The 16,128-nt window shown below is 43.2% G+C and overlaps 1 protein-coding gene across 2 annotated transcripts in view; it reads left to right on the top strand.

The window, feature by feature from the left end:
- Positions 1-16,128, top strand: part of MAD1L1 (mitotic arrest deficient 1 like 1) — a 482,869-nt gene that overhangs the window by 38,803 nt on the left and 427,938 nt on the right. The gene's annotated exons all lie outside the window — the stretch shown is intronic.

The following is a 16,128-nucleotide window of genomic DNA, read 5'->3' as shown; positions in this document are numbered from 1 at the left end:
TAGAGAAGAAGAAGAGTTTGGATTTGATATCCCGCTTTATCAGTACCCTGTTGTTGTTGTTTAGTCGTTTAGTCGTGTCTGACTCTTCATGACCCCATGGACCATAGCACGCCAGGCACTCCTGTCTTGCACTGCCTCCCGCAGTTTGCTCAAACTCATGTTTGTAGCTTCGAGAACACTGTCCAACCATCTCATCCTCTGTCGTCCCCTTCTCCTAGTGCCCTCAATCTTTCCCAACATCAGGGTCTTTTCCAGGGAGTCTTCTCTTCTCATGAGGTGGCCAAAGTATTGGAGCGTCAGCTTCAGGATCTGTCCTTCCAGTGAGCACTCAGGGCTGATTTCCTTCAGAATGGATAGGTTTGATCTTCTTGTAGTCCATGGGACACTCAAGAGTCTCCTCCAGCACCATAATTCAAAAGCATCAATTCTTCGGCAATCAGCCTTCCTCATCGTCCAGCTCTCACTTCCATACATCACTACTGGGAAAACCATAGCAAAGCGGCTAACATTCTCCTTCCCCTTCCTCCCCCACAACAGACACCCTATGAGGTGGGTGGGGCTGAGAGACTTCAAAGAAGTGTGACTAGCCCAAGGTCACCCAGCAGCTGCATGTGGAGGAGTGGAGACATGAACCTTGTTCCCCAGATTACGAGTCTACCACTCTTAACCACTACACCACACTGGCTCTCAGTGTGGATTAATATGCAACGGCTTTGGTGTCCATTGCATATGGAAGTCTTATAACTTTTTATAGAAAGGGTGACCTATGGTGGCTGGTTTTAAATTATTAACATGACTGGGGATTTTCTACTCTTTTTGTGTATACACTGACATTGATGTATATGATCATAGAATCATGGAATTGTAGAGTTGGAAGGGGTCCCAAGGTCATCCAGTCCAACACTCTGCTATGCAGGAATCTCAGCTAAAGCATGCTTGACAGTTGGCCATCCAACCTCTGCTTAAAAACATCCAAGGAGAGTCCACTACCTTCCGAGGGAGTCCACTCCACTGTCGAACAGCTCTTACTGTCAGAAAGTTCTTCTAGATGTTTAGCCGGCCTCTCCTTTCTTGTAACTTGGTTTGAGTTCTTAACTCCAGAGTAGGAGAAGAAAACCTTGCTCCATCTTCAATGTGGCACCCCATAAGATATTTGAAGATGGCTATCATATCTCCTCTCAGTCTCCTCTTTTCCAGGCTAGACATTTTCCAGCTCCTTCAACTGTTCTTCATAGAGCTTGGTTTCCAGATGCTTGATCACCTTGGCTGCTCCTAATCCGTATATGTTCCAGCTTGTCAACATCCTTCTTAAACTGTGGTGCCCAGAATTGGATACAGTATTCCAGGTGTGGTCTGAGCAAGGCAGAATAGAATAGTACTGTTACTTCCCTTTGATCTGGATACTAGAAATCTGTTGATGTAGTCTAGAATAGCATTAACTTTTGTTGCTGCTGCATCACACTGTTGCCTCATGTTAAGCTTGTGATCCACCAAGACCCCTATATTATTTTCACATGTACTGTTAGTAAACCAGGTCTCCCCCATCCTATATTTGTGCATCTGGCTCTTCCTGCCCTAAGTGCAGAACCTTACAATTTGAAATTCATTTTGTTAGTTTGGCACTAGCTCTCCAATCTGTTAAGGTTATTTTGAATACTGAATTGGTCTTCTATGGAATTTGCTACCCCTCCCAGTTTGGTGTTATTTGCGATTTTGATGAGCAGCCCCTCAATTCCTTCATCCAAGTTGTTTATAAAGATGTTGAACAACAATGGGCCCAGGACAGAACCTTGTGGCACCCCACTTGTCACTTTCCCCCTGGATGATTAGTAACCATTAGTGAGCTACAAATCCATCTAACAGTTACCGGTACCTCGCTCAGCCTGCATGTTACCAGCTTCTTCATAAGAATATCATGGGGGATTCTGTCAAGAGCCTTACTGAAATCAAGATAGACTGTGTTCACAGCATTCCCCTGATCCACAAAGCTTTAGCTCTCTCAAAACATGTGAGATTCATCTGGCATGACTTTTTTTGAGAAACCCATTCTGGGTCTTAGTAACCACAGCATTCTTTTTAAGCTTTCACAGACTGTTTGTTCTAGGACCTTTCTTGGTATTGATGTCAAGCTCATCAGTTGGTTGTTACCTGTGTCTTCTTTTTTTCCTTTTTTGCATATAGGGGCAACATTTGCCTAGTCTGCAGGGACCTCACCTGTTCTCCAAGAATTCTCAAAGATTATAGACAAAAGCTCTTGGGATTACATCCTCAAGCTTGGGCATTCTGATCCAATGACTTTCACCTTACCATTGTATATTGGTTTCAGTTTCAGTTTCCTAAAGGTAGTATAAGAAAAGGCCCCAGATCTTTTTTAATTATCCCATTCTGCTTTTGAGTTATGAGGGTTTGAAATTTATATATATATATATATATATATATATATATATATATATATATATATATATATGTCAGGGGGACTCCGTACAGGGACCCTCCCCCAGTCATCCTGACCAGCACTTCGCCCAGTGACAGCGCTAGCAGCGGGTCTGGAGGAGGGAATGAGGAATGGAGCGGAGTGGAGAGGGGGCTCTCAGACATGTCGGAGCCAAGGCACCGACCCAGGAGGAAGGACAGCGCAGTGAGGTGCCGGAGCCTCTGCAACGCTCCAGCCAAAGGACGGGAGAAGGAACGCAGTCCCTTCTGGCGTCTGAATTGAGGTGCGCGCCCACATGCAGGGCTATCATCTGCTATCCGGTCCTTTTCAGCTTTAGATGCTAGGAATAAAACTTGAAATATTTTGAATGCAGTGCACATATTCTACCATTCCTCCCTCCTCCCTCAGTGATCCAATTAACACAACTGAGCTGGTTAAATTCTATGTTTAACCTGTCTGCTTAGCTGCCATGTATTTTGTCCAGTCAGGCGAGTCTTCAGGCAAAACAATTTGGTTTTTGTTGGCATCTGATTGTCTTGAGAGAAAACAGAAGAATGTGCCATTGGTGGTAAAGTCAACCTGTTGGCGAGTGACAGTGCTTGCTGTCGCTGTAGAGATCAATATGGGAGAGAGATGTTTTATTGCAGCTGGGACAGATGAAGCCATCCAGTTAATGTTGCCAGCCTCCACGCCACATTTGCTACCTTTATAAAGCAGAATTGGTCTGCCAACAGGCCTGATGCCTGAAACAAGCTCCCCACAGAGCACGTCCTTGGGGATCTTACCATCTTGCATTCTGTATACATGGCCAAGCCAATGTAGATGTCATTGCTGTGACAAAAGTGTGAACATGCTGAGAATGTTGGTTTGGAAGAGCACATCTTTGTTTGAGTCTTGGTCCTGCCATGTGATGCCCAAAATCTTCCTGACACAGTACATATGGAAGGCCAATATTGAGGCGTTGCTCCTGGTGTAAGTTGCCTACGAATCACTTCCATAAAACAGTTTTATTTAAGTCTGTAGGAAAGCATAGAAAGGGGCTTTGATATTCCGGATAGTCACAGGGAAGGGCTGTTGCTGACTGGTAGTGTGTGGAGAAGATCTCAGGTTCAGTCTGTGGCTTATCCAGATGGGGCTGGAAAAATCTCTGGTCTGAAATTCTGGAGAGCAGTTGCCAGGCAGTGTATACCGTACTGAGCTGGATGAATCAATGATCAGACTTGTTATAAGGCAGCATCCTCATGTTCCATGTATCCTGTCTGCTCTGGCCTAATCACAGACACAATCCATTTGAATTGCAAAATCCAGCAAACTCTACAATTCTATGACTCTTTGATTCTAAACTGAGAAGGTAGTTAATTTAGGGACCATCTGTTGTACTGTGATACTTGCAGGAGTTCTTGTGGTTCATTTTGTACTTTCAGATCCGAAGCACTGATAGTTGACCTATTAATGAGTTTCCATGGGGCTTTTGACCTGAACTGTAATTTGTTCTTGTTTTTAAACATTCTGAGTTTTTATTTAATTTTAAAAAAATATGCTTAAAAACCCACAGAGAATTAATGCATTTGTTTAAAGTTCTGAAAACCTCCTTTTCCTAGCTAAACAGTTCAAAGAGTGCATCTTGCTAATCAGAGGAATATTCTTGCATCCCTGGGGTGGTCACACTGGTTTAATTGGAGCTTGGGCTGCTTTGAAGTCCTCTTAATCCTCCCTGAGCTGGAGAAGGGGGTTTGAAGGCAGTGACTGTAAATCTGAAATTTCTTCATTGTATTTACATGTGTCTGGGGATCCGTATAATTTATTTTTCGTGAAGTTCTTAAGCTGAGTTGCCAGCTTGTGGACAGCTGAATGAGACAGGCAGAGACAGAAAACGGAGGATGGCAAAGTATGCCTCTCTGTGTGTGTTGCATTTAAATTAAGTACAGCACCTGACCTGTGTGTTTATAACAAGCAAATAGGCCTGCCAACCTGTTAAAGAATTTTGAGTTGATTACTGATTCATTAAAATATATTTACATATTTTAAATCTTAATATAAGATTCAAGTCTTTTTTAAATAAGGCTGCTATAGAAAGACAGTCCATGATATTGTGCATGTAAGGTGTTGGCTGTAAGTTTATGTGAGTGCATATAAATAGAAATTTCAGGTTGGATCCAGAGGTTAATTACTAAAGTGTCCCATTGATTTCAATAGAATCAGAGGTGTAACTAAGTTCTTCTGGCTTTGACTCTCAGGGTCTAAATTGATTATATGCAGGTAGACTTTCCAGGAAAAATAATTGATCAGTAGTATCAGATGTAGGGATGGGTAGCCTTTCCTTGGCTTCCATCGGATTGGCCCTGAAATGAGTCAAACAATTTAAATAGCTGGATTGGTTGCCAAGTCAATCTAGACAGCTCAACAAAATATCCTTTAGCAGAGCAGTGGAGAAATCTCTAGCTTTGATAGGGGCTGATTTGATGAGCTGCTTACCAAAAAACTGGAGGTGGGAGCCAAACCCACCCTGTACTGAGGGTCTTAATTGTCAGAGGCTTTTGGCCTGCATGCTAAATATTTCAGGGGGGCAACTTTTCAAACTAGCCTCCTAGCAAAGTCGTAGAGAAGTTGTCCCTGAAAAAACTCAGCCTGTGGTTTGGGTGAGGAAGCTTATCCCTGCCTCCCAGTGAGGGATCTAATAGTTTCCACTGTGAGCATAGTCCTACTCTTCCTAGGGTCAGCTCTGTCTCAGCTACGATTCCAAATTGGAGAATAATTTAGAGACTTGCATTGCTTGCCTCTCTTTTATGGCAAGCTGAGTCCCAAAGCTGCCTGTTGTTGTTGTTGTTGTTGTTGTTGTTATCATTATTATTTATTTATACCCCACCCATCTGGTTGGGTTTCCCCAGACACTCTGGGCGGCTTCCAACAAATATAAAAATACATTCAAATATCACAGGTTAAAAACTTCCCTAAACAGGGCTGCCTTTAGGTGTTTTCTAAATGTCAGGTAGTTGTTCATCTCCCTGACCTCCGATGGAAGGGCGTTCCACAGGGTGGGTGCCACTACCGAGAAGGCCCTCTGCCTGGTTCCCTGTAGCTTTGCTTCTCGCAGTGAGGGAACCGCCAGAAGGCTCTCGGCGCTGCATCTCCTCGGCTGAACAATGGGGGTGGAGACGCGCCTTCAGGTATATAGGACCGAGGCCATTTAGGGCTTTAAAGGTCAGCACCAACACTTTGAATTGTGCTCGGAAACGTACTGGGAGCCAATGTAGGTCTCTTAGGATCGGTGTTATGTGGTCTCGGCGGCCGCTCCCAGTCACCAGTCCAGCTGCCGCATTCTGGATTAATTGCAGTTTCCGGGTCACCTTCAAAGGTAGCCCCACGTAGAGCGCATTGCAGTAGTCCAAGCGGGAGATAACTAGAGCATGCACCACTCCGGTGAGACAGTCTGCGGGCAGGTAGGGTCTCAGCCTGCGAACCAGATGGAGCTGGTAGACAGCAGCCCTGGACACAGAATTAACTTGTGCCTCCATGGACAGCTGTGAGTCCAAAATGACTCCCAGGCTGCGCACCTGGTCCTTCAAGGGCACAGTTATCCCATTCAGGACCAGGACCACACCCGCCCGCCCCCTGTCCCCCAGAAACAGTACTTCTGTCTTGTCAGGATTCAACCTCAATCTGTTAGCCGCCATCCATCCTCCAACCGCCTCCAGACACTCACACAGGACCTTCACTGCCTTCACTGGTTCTGATTTAAAAGAGAGATAGAGTTGGGTGTCATCTGCATACTGGTGAACACCCAGCCCAAACCCCCTGATGATCTCTCCCAGTGGCTTCATATAGATGTTAAAAAGCATGGGGGAGAGGACAGAACCCTGAGGCACCCCACAAGTGAGAGCCCAGGGGTCTGAACACTCATCCCCCATCACCACTTTCTGAACACGGCCTAGGAGGAAGGAGCGGAACCACTGTATGACAGTCCCCCCAGCTCCCAACCCCTCTAGACGGTCCAGAAGGATGTTATGGTTGATTGTATCAAAGGCCGCTGAGAGATCCAGCAAAACTAGGAAACAGCTCTCACCTTTGTCCCTAGCCCGCCAGAGATCATCAACCAGCGCGACCAGGGCAGTTTCAGTCCCATGATGAGGCCTGAATCCCAATTGGAAGGGATCCAAATGGTCCGCATCCTCCAGGCGTGCTTGGAGTTGTTCCGCAACCACTTGCTCAATCACCTTGCCCAAGAATGGTAGATTTGAGACTGGGCGATAGTTGGCCATATTTGCCGGGTCTAAAGATGTTTTTTTTAAGAAGCGGTTTAATGACCGCCTCTTTCAGCGGGTCTGGGAAGACTCCCTCATAGACAGAAGCATTTACCACCCCGCGAAGCCCATCACCCAGCCCTTCCCGGCTCGCTTTTATTAGCCAGGATGGGCAAGGGTCAAGGAGGCAGGTGGTTGGTTTCACTCGCCCAAGCAGCCTGTCCACATCCTTGGAGGTAACAGATTGAAATTGATCCCATGAAACATGACTAGACAGGGATCCAGCACTCTCCCGCCCCGGCCCTGCTCCCACGGTGGCGTCTACCTCCCTCCGAATCTGAGCGACTTTATCAGCAAAAAACTTTGCAAAAGCATTGCAGGAGATATTGGGGTCCCTACCAGGTCCCGATGACGAAGGTGGTTCGGATAGATTGCAAACCACCTGGAACAGTCTCCTGCTGCTGTTTTCTGCAGATGCGATAGAAACGGTGAAGAAGGTCCTCTTCGCCGTCGCCATTGCCACTTGGTAGGCTCGAAGTTGAGCTCTAGCCCGTGTCCGGTCTGATTCAGAATGAGTTTTCCGCCACCGGCGCTCTAGCCGTCTCAACGACTGTTTCATCGCCCTCAGCTCCGGGGAAAACCACGGGGCTGTCCGGGCTCCATGCAATTGGAGAGGGCGCTTCGGAGCCAGACAGTCAATAGCCCTGGTTAACTCCGCATTCCAAACTCACATTGTTTCTGAGGCTGAGCCTTTAATCTATAGGAAACTAGGATTCTGATTTACAGATTATTTTTAACTGACCATGGGTGGTAGATGGTATTGTGGATCATATTTTGTTTGTGCATGCGTGGTTTGTTAGAACCAAGAGTTAGAAAATTTTCTGCGATTTCATAAGTATCAGTGAGATATGGAGAATTTTACCTTCCTATTCTTTATGAAAGAATCATTTATTTACACGTGGAAGCTCAGAGAGGTGCATAGCAGGCCTGCTGCAACAGACAAGAGTGTGAGAGCAAGGCAAGCATGCCCTCTGTCACCCAAATTGGGTCAGCCCAATTTCTGTGAGTTCTGGTATTGTGCAACAGCAAAGTAATTAAAGTGTATCCCTGTGCGTAAGCTTTTGCTACAAATTGAGCTTGTACGCACATGTACTTGCATCATTAAGAGCTGAGGGGTCAGTCTTTTTATTCATTCCTAGCAATTTATATTTGTACTGAATTAATTGGAATAAACCTACCGTAATTTCCCAGGTGTCTCCATAAGACCAGATAAAAAAGTTCTTTTCCCAACAGACACTTCTAGGTTGCACACATTGACTGTGTGATTTGGGGTCACCTGTTGGCTACTAGTGAAATCCAGCCTCAAATCAGAACAGAGTCAATGGTACAAGAAATATGTGTTATGATTTCTTCCTCAAGCTAATGCAGCAGAATGCATCTGTCAGAATTTTGTTTGTTTTTGTAAATTTTCAATAGTAACCTCAAACAAATCTCAAGCAGAGGGGAAGAGAAGCAAAGTGCTACTAGAAGAAGTCGGTTGGCCCTCTCTTTCTGTTCTGCTTGTTTAATCTGATACTTTACTTCTTGCTGTCCTCCTTACTAGATAGGTACCACTATTGGAACGTGTAATTGCTGATTTGGATGTGAGACTGGAAATTCTTTCTTTTGTTGTTTACTGCTGTGAAAATCTCGAAATAAATAGCCTTATCACATACAGGTCAATGATTTCTAACTTGAAAATAAAGAAATATCAAATTTTATGATTTTTTTTGCTGGTGAGGGGGTGTTCTGGTGATGTTATACTATACAGTGTTTAAAGTTGCTGTCCTCTTGAACTCCTGGCTTTATTCTTGCCCAACTCATAGACATCAGCCTTATTTGTGCTCCCTGGCATATGTATACATTGTTACTCCATTGGCACTGAACCAAAATTGTGATTTTGAGTGGGTGTTTAAATAAATATTAAAATTTTCAAAACTAAAGGATTTATCATGTAAACCAGGACTAAAACTTCTGATGGTGACATTATGTTAGCATGTATATACGTTTATCCAATAATCAACCTTTGGTTGCTCATTTTATATGGAGTAATACTCATTATTCATCATAAGCTTATGTAATTAAGGAAAGAGCAGGCACAGAAGCTATACGGCCAGAAATATTAATACCACCATTGAAGTTAATTAAATACATTATTATATTTTAAAACAAAACGAAGCCACAAGATGTGCCACATATGCTAGTTAAAACAAAACAACTTAAGGGAAAATAATTTGGGAAGAATAATGTAGGTTGCTGATGAACATTTAGGTACTAAAAGAGTAAAAAGACCAAACACTATTCAAGATTAAGTGTCATTCCCACATTTGAACCACAAATAATTGGACTGCAAATAACAAAAAGGCTTGGAACTTGTGTGTGTGTGTGTGTGGGGGGTCACTTCTTTGCCAAAGACAGCAATAAGCTGCCTCTGTGTGTGTGGAACGCAGGTGGCGCTGTGGGTTAAACCACAGAGCCTAGGGCTTGCCGATCCGAAGGTAGGCGGTTCGAATCCCCGCGACGGGGTGAGCTCCCGTTGCTCAGTCCCAGCTCCTGCCAACCTAGCAGTTCGAAAGCATGTCAAAGTGCAAGTAGATAAATAGGTAATACTACAGCGGGAATGGAAACAGTGTTTCCGTGTGCTGCTCTGGTTCGCCAGAAGCGGCTTTCTCATACTGGCCACATGACCTGGAAGCTGTACGCCGGCTCCCTCAGCCAACAACGTGAGATGAGTGCCACAACTCCAGAGTCGGTCACGAGTGGACCTAATGGTCTGGGGTCCCTTTACCGTTACCTTTTTATGTGTGCGGAAACTTACCCTGTGCATATAAGAATATGTTACTTGGCAGATTGTATCCATTATAGTTCCCCCTCCCAAATAATATTTATTGATTTTCAAACATTACAAATTACAAAAATTCACAAAAAAACAAAAAAACAAGAATAAAACATAAAAAAGAAAAACATCGATTCTAACATTTTAATTAACATTGTAGACTTCCTTGAGTCCCCTCTCACTGAGTCCATTTTTAACTCCAAATTAAGCAATTTTCATTTATTATCTTAATCATTCTAACACATTTTTTCATTATCTCACTACTCTTTCTATTCTTAAAAGCATTGACTATCTTCCACCCATAATTCATCTTAATCCAAATCTATTTTCCCATCCATCTATCCTCTATTTCTCCCCTTAGCCTCAAATTTATACCCAATTTTCCCCCATACATTCAAATATTATTTCTTTTATCATAATAACATTTAAACATTGAAATCTAATTCAGCCCCCCCCCCTCCCCTGGACTCAGGGTCTCCCAGATGAATCAGCCAGTTCCATAGGTCATTCCAGTTTTGGGCCATCTTGATCAGTCAGAAAATAACATCCATTATTACTCCTCACCCCACTCCCGCTCTTTCACCACCTATACACCACTCTCCCTTCTTCATCCCCTGCTGCCTCCCCAATTTCCTAGCTATTGCACAATACCATCCAACTACATTTCCACTTTTCAGCCCTGTCTCAATTTTGGTTCCCTTTTAAGTTCTGGCCCCAACATGGATCCTGTCCTCCCTCTCTCACTGGGAGGGCATTATTCCATGCTGGTTCTTCTTTGAAGGCTCTTTGAATCAAGCATGAGTCCTATTTCCCCTCCCCCTCTTACTGAGGGAACAATGTTCCATGCAGCTTCTTCATCATCTTTGGATTCAATTACATTGTCCATGGCTGATGATTGTCTGTATAGTATTCTGACGCAGTTCACTTTTAAAATCCAAAAGCAATTCCAAAAGTTCCTTTTGAAAGTCAATAATGTCAGATGATGTTGTGTCTACTGAGATCCTGGTCATCTCCAATTTTGTGGGAACAGCACAGATTACAGGCAGGAAATGGTGCAGTTCGTATTTCCAAACTTCAGAAACAGAAATTATGCCCAATCTGGTTACAAACTCTCATTTTTAATTCTTCATATCTTAAAACCAGGGTGGATAAAAATCAATGATTTTTTTTAAAAAAATAAAAAAAATCGGATTTTTTTGATTTAAATCGGATTGTTTTGATTTAAATCAATTTTTTTGATTTAAATCGGATTTTTTAAAATAAAATGCTTTTCGAGGAAAATATATTGCCATCCAAAGGTTATTCCATCATGAAATAAAGATTAGTTTTTTAATTATGTAGAATAAGGTTGTATATGTTTAATTTTTTGGGTAAATAAATTCCATTAATCCATTCACAATGTCATGCTCTTCCAGAGGTTTTTGTAAGATTATTGGGCAGTTTCTCTGCCTACAAGATATTATCACAGATGCTTGGTTTACTTTTGCAGTTCTCAAAACTGAATTTGACTCAACAGAGATCACATGCCTCTTCTTCACAGCAAAAATGTTATAACATGAACAGAGTTGAGAAAAAGACCTTAATCCTATTGTTCAACAAACCTATGAATACAGAAACAACCCCTTCAGTGCTAAATTTCAAGAAGTTCAGTGAATAGAATAGAAACAATATTTTTCTGATTGTTTGGAGTGGATAGTATTTAGGTTTTTCATGTGTAGGCTGGGCTGACCGTCTAAATTTCTTAAAATATATATATTTTGTTTTTGTTTAACCAAATTAGTTAACAAGCATGCAGCGCAGTCTTAAGTGCTCCCGGCGCCGTGGTGTGCCGGATCCTCCAGCGCCCTCCCGCCCCGTTCCGCCGCCCTCCCACCCCGTTTCCCAGCGCGGTGGGCGGCGCGCGCCACGCGGGTACAACAGGCGCTGCTGCTCGGCGGGCGGGCAGGCGCAGCTGCGCGGCGGACCGGTCGGCCAGCAGGTGGGCGCAGCTCGCGGCGCCCTCCTGGCGGGCCGGCGCCATGGTGCCCTGCGCCACCCAGCCTGCATGTAGAGCCAGGCCTGCAAGCATGGATGTTTGTTTAAGCAAATAACATATGCTGTAATGTTATTGTTTCAGTTGAAAAAATCTATATAAATTGTTATTATTAAGGTAATGATTATTTTTCTCCTTCCTAAGTACAACAGTAAAGTTGTCCAAATATGAATGATTAACCTATTAAACTGGGGATAAAAAACTAATATGAACAGTTGTTATTCTAAAAATCTTCATCTACTTGCATATTAAAGTTATACCAGCAAAAATTAGTCTTTATGTAGAAAACTATGATTTAAATCAAGCCTTACTGACTAGTGATTTAAATCGTGATTTAAATCGTGATTTAAATCAGTTTGATTTAAATCAAATCCACCCTGCTTAAAACATATATCCATTTATGAAAAGAGCATCTTTCAAACTTATTCACAACCTTATATTTTACGCTGCTCTCTTCAATGTTGTCAGTTTTCAGCCTCAAAGAGATAAACAAATTCCATCCTATTGTGATGTCATAATAGCAGCTCGCTGATCCCTCCAGGGACCTGACTTCAGCTTCCAGGGGGACTTTCCCCAGACCAAATTAAAGAAGCTTTACAGGGATTTTGCAAAGTTCAACCTTTCTCCCCTTTACCCTGCCTTAGGGGGAAAGTTTTAAGTCCGATTTTTGGTAATTAAAAACTTCGTGTCAGCTTCCCGGCTTCGGGCAAGTTAACTGCATCTCAATTTGCTCAATGGGGGAAATTGACTTCCTTTTTTAATCTCCTCCCGTGTCCAAATCTTTTCAATTAAGCATTTTAAAAGCCTTTTCCTTTACTCACGTTGTCCAGTGTTTTCAAATCCTTTGAGTCTGGAAAAATCCACCGCTCCACAGGCTGCCATCTCGGAGCTTCATGTTGCGAGGGTAGCAGATTAACTCAAGGCACCATGCCTCCACTCCGCTCACTCTCGTCTCCCTTAATAGGGCGTACTGGGGAGTGGAGGAGACAGAAAAAGGTGCTGCTGAGTCCCCACGTCTCCATAATGCTTGATCTGAAGCTTTTTTGGGGGGTCTGCGGCGCTCTCGCGGCTCCCCCCTCCCCCACAGCGCTAGAGAATCTCAGAGCTTGAGATTCTCTCGCTGGTCAGCAATGGTGGTAGACCGGAAGTTATAGGGTTTTTTTTACTTTTCTTTAGGAAAAAAATAGAAAAGTTTTTACTTTTCTTTAGAATAAAAACAAATTAAGATCCTACTTGTTGAACTTAAAGTTATCTGAGTTAATGTTTTAGGCGATTCTCCACTGAATCTATATAAATACTAGACTGTCCCTACTGGGATCTAGCATATGGAAAGCTGGGCTGCATTTTGTGTTTGCGAAGAATATAATATTTCAGATACACATTGCAATGTTTACGCTATGTGAACTCTGATTATTTCCCTTAAATCTCGAGAAAGCTGCTGATTTTCCACTGGAATGGTCTTTACATGTGTTTATTTTCTTTCTGCTACATTAAGTACCTACTCAATTAACAGCTATTAAATTATTTTTATTTGTTTAATGGATTTGTGGGCTAACTTTTAAGAAAATCATGGCATCAGTATCTAAGTAACCCCTTCATCAGCCCTGCAAGGCAAGGCAGAAGTGACGCTCTCATATTGCAGATAGGGTGCTGAGGCTTAGTGTTCCATGCCCAGGGCCAGGGCCACTAAATAAGTTTATGACCAAGGTCAGATCTGAACGAGGATTATCTAGCTCATGGGCTTTATGCTACAGTATGCAATGTTTTAAAAGGTAGTTCCATAAAAAAGAGGAGCAATTATGATTGGGACCGCTTGCCGCCAAGTTAACTTCTCATTCGCTTTGAGTAGTTTTTAAATTTCCAAAAATCATCTTTAAATTATTCCAATTCAAATTATCTACACTTCAAAGAAATTCAAAGAGCTTTGCTTTAAGAGTGATTTTTGTCTTTTTAGTGCCTTAAACTCATGCTGGGTTAATGTGTACCTTCAGGGCAGAATGTTTTGCTCTGAATTCTAAATGCTGGTTATTTCTATTCAGATAATGAATAGTGTTTGCTGGAAGGCTTATTCTCCAAGTAGAAAAATGCCATTTGTACTTGAGCTTCTTTCAGTTGGCTCAGAAAGAAGTAGGCAGAAGCTGCATTTGGTAAAGCCTTGTGTAAGGGACAAAAGGTACAGAGACCCCCCTTCCATCCTGAGGAGTAGTTCCTCCACCAGCAGCAGCGCCAGTGGGGAGGGAGAAGAGTCCGGTGGGGAAGGAGGAAGTAGGGGACAGAGCTCTGGCAGGATAGCAGAGCCTCTGTTGCACGTGAGAGAGGAAGAGAGAGCGGGGGAAAGGGGGGAGAAGGAAAACAGGGAAAGGAGACCCTCTTTCCCTCCGGTTCCGGAATTACGCAGGAGGAAACGCGGAAGGAGATGTGGGGTGCCCAGACTCTTATGTTGGAAGAAAACGCGGGAAGCGCCATTCCAGGGTTCTGACCCAGACTGAGAACATGTATCTTGTACAGCTCTAGCACTGTAAATAGCCTGCACACAATAAAAGCATGAAAAGGCAACGGTTTGGAGAGTCGTTACTCTAGAGTAGTCGCAGCGCCTCCTCTGTGACACCTTGTATATAAGCTTTCAAAAGTTACTCACCTACAAATTTTTTACTAGTTTCCTGGGGGCTGGCAGGGAAGCTATTTAGCTCACAGCTTATGCTGGGCATAGGGGAGTGGGCTTCCCTTCCCTGGCAACCTGTTTTGATTTTTTTTAATAATAATTTTTATTGATTTTAATATAGACAAAAACAAGACAAAACATAATATATATACTCCGTCCCTCCATCCTCCCTCCCCCCACCAGTCCACCTCTGCCACCAGTAGGACCCGTAGGCGTTGAGAGTCAAAGGCGGTCCATTTTAAGGCTGGGTTTGTCCTCCCCCCTCCGCCCCGGCCCCCCCTGCCACCAGGAGGCCAGGGGCGGAGGAGTACTAAGGTTTGGATTTCCCCCAGCTGATCCTTCAGCACACACATATAAAACAAACAAATAAATTTTCCAATTCTTATTTTCTTAACATTGTATTTGTGACTTCCTCGAATTTCTTCTTCCTGGTTTTCTTAGTTTCTTAATATAATTATGGCGGATTTTCTATTCTTAACTCAAAATCTTTTCCTTAAAATAATCACTTTATCCTCCTCCTCCTTCGTGCCCCCTCTCCACGGGTCCCCTCCTGCCACGAGAGGAACCCGTGAGGTGCGGCCTTCCAAAGGAGATCCATTTTTGTGTCTGGGTTTCCCTCCACCCCTTCCTCCCCCCTCAGAGCACCCCCTGCCACCAGGTGCTTCCGAGTAAAGAGAGGAAGAGAGGTAGCTCTCTGCCCAGACACCTATCTAAACATAAAAATATTTAATACAAATCTAAATTTTCTTTCTCCAACCATTCTTCTTTCTCCCTCCAGAAAATTCAGTTATTATATACAATCATTTCTCTATCAAAATCTTGACATTATACTTTTAAACACTCTCCTTCCCCCTCCCCCGATGTCTTTCCCCCAATTGGCCAAACATTTCCTTTAACATGCCAGGATTTCAGAAACCGTTATTCAACCAGCCTAAATACCTCTTAACTAGAATTCTCATCCCACACCACATCTTTCCCATTTCCAAATCCAGGCCTCTGTCCCCCCCCCCTTCTGCATTTCCCACTCCTCAATCATACGTCTCCAAATTTCAGTCCTTCCAGGCTCCTCCTTTTCTTGAATCTTCATTTCATTTTGTTGTTCATTGGCCTCATCTTCTTTCTTTTCAAGTCCTTGTTGTGCATCATCCAGAACCTGTTTTTTATAATCCAACTCAATTTCGACATTGTCCTCTATTTCTTGCTCCTTAATCTTGGTCTCGCATTCAAAATTGTCCTCTAAGTCCTGATCTTGAACCACAGTCTCTGTACATGATGAACTGGAATGTTGCAGTTTCTTGTGGATGTCTTTCAGTATATGCAGATAGTTCAGCACAGCCTCCTGGAAGGCTAAGGAATAAGTTGTTTTCATTCTTTCTCTTAACCACAAGCAGGCAGGAGATTAGGAGACAAAAGGCACTGGAAATTTCCTTCCTGCTACATCTTGGCTGTCCTTTCCCATTGTCTTTAACTTCTCCATATATCAAATCCTAATTCAGATTGACTTAAATTTAACTTCTTCTTGTAGCAAATTATACCATTCAACAGCAATTTAATAGATTTGTCTAGTCTTTTAACAGCTTTGACAGCCTTTGACAGCTGTCAAAGCACTTTCCTCCTTAATAGCTGGTCCTCAAGGGGTGCCGACTCCGGGGGGGCTGAGAAGGGTTGCCAAAGTCTTTCTTTCTCTCGGGTTCCACAATCAAACAGTTTCCCTTTCGGCTTAGGAATATTTATTGCGCTTCCTGATTATCCATTAGGAAGAGATCGACTTCCGTTTTTTAAAATCTCCTCCTGTTTTTCCAAATTGTTGCCAAATTTATCTCAGAGTTCCAATTAAGGGTTCCACTTACTTTTTTCCCCTTGGGTTTTCTTTGGAAGAATCCG

The sequence above is a fragment of the Zootoca vivipara genome, chromosome 13 (genome assembly GCF_965207765.1).
Source record: "Zootoca vivipara chromosome 13, rZooViv2.hap1.1, whole genome shotgun sequence".
Lineage (NCBI taxonomy): Eukaryota > Metazoa > Chordata > Lepidosauria > Squamata > Lacertidae > Zootoca > Zootoca vivipara.
Note: the sequence above shows the minus strand (reverse complement) of the source record. Positions and strands in the feature narration are given on the sequence as shown.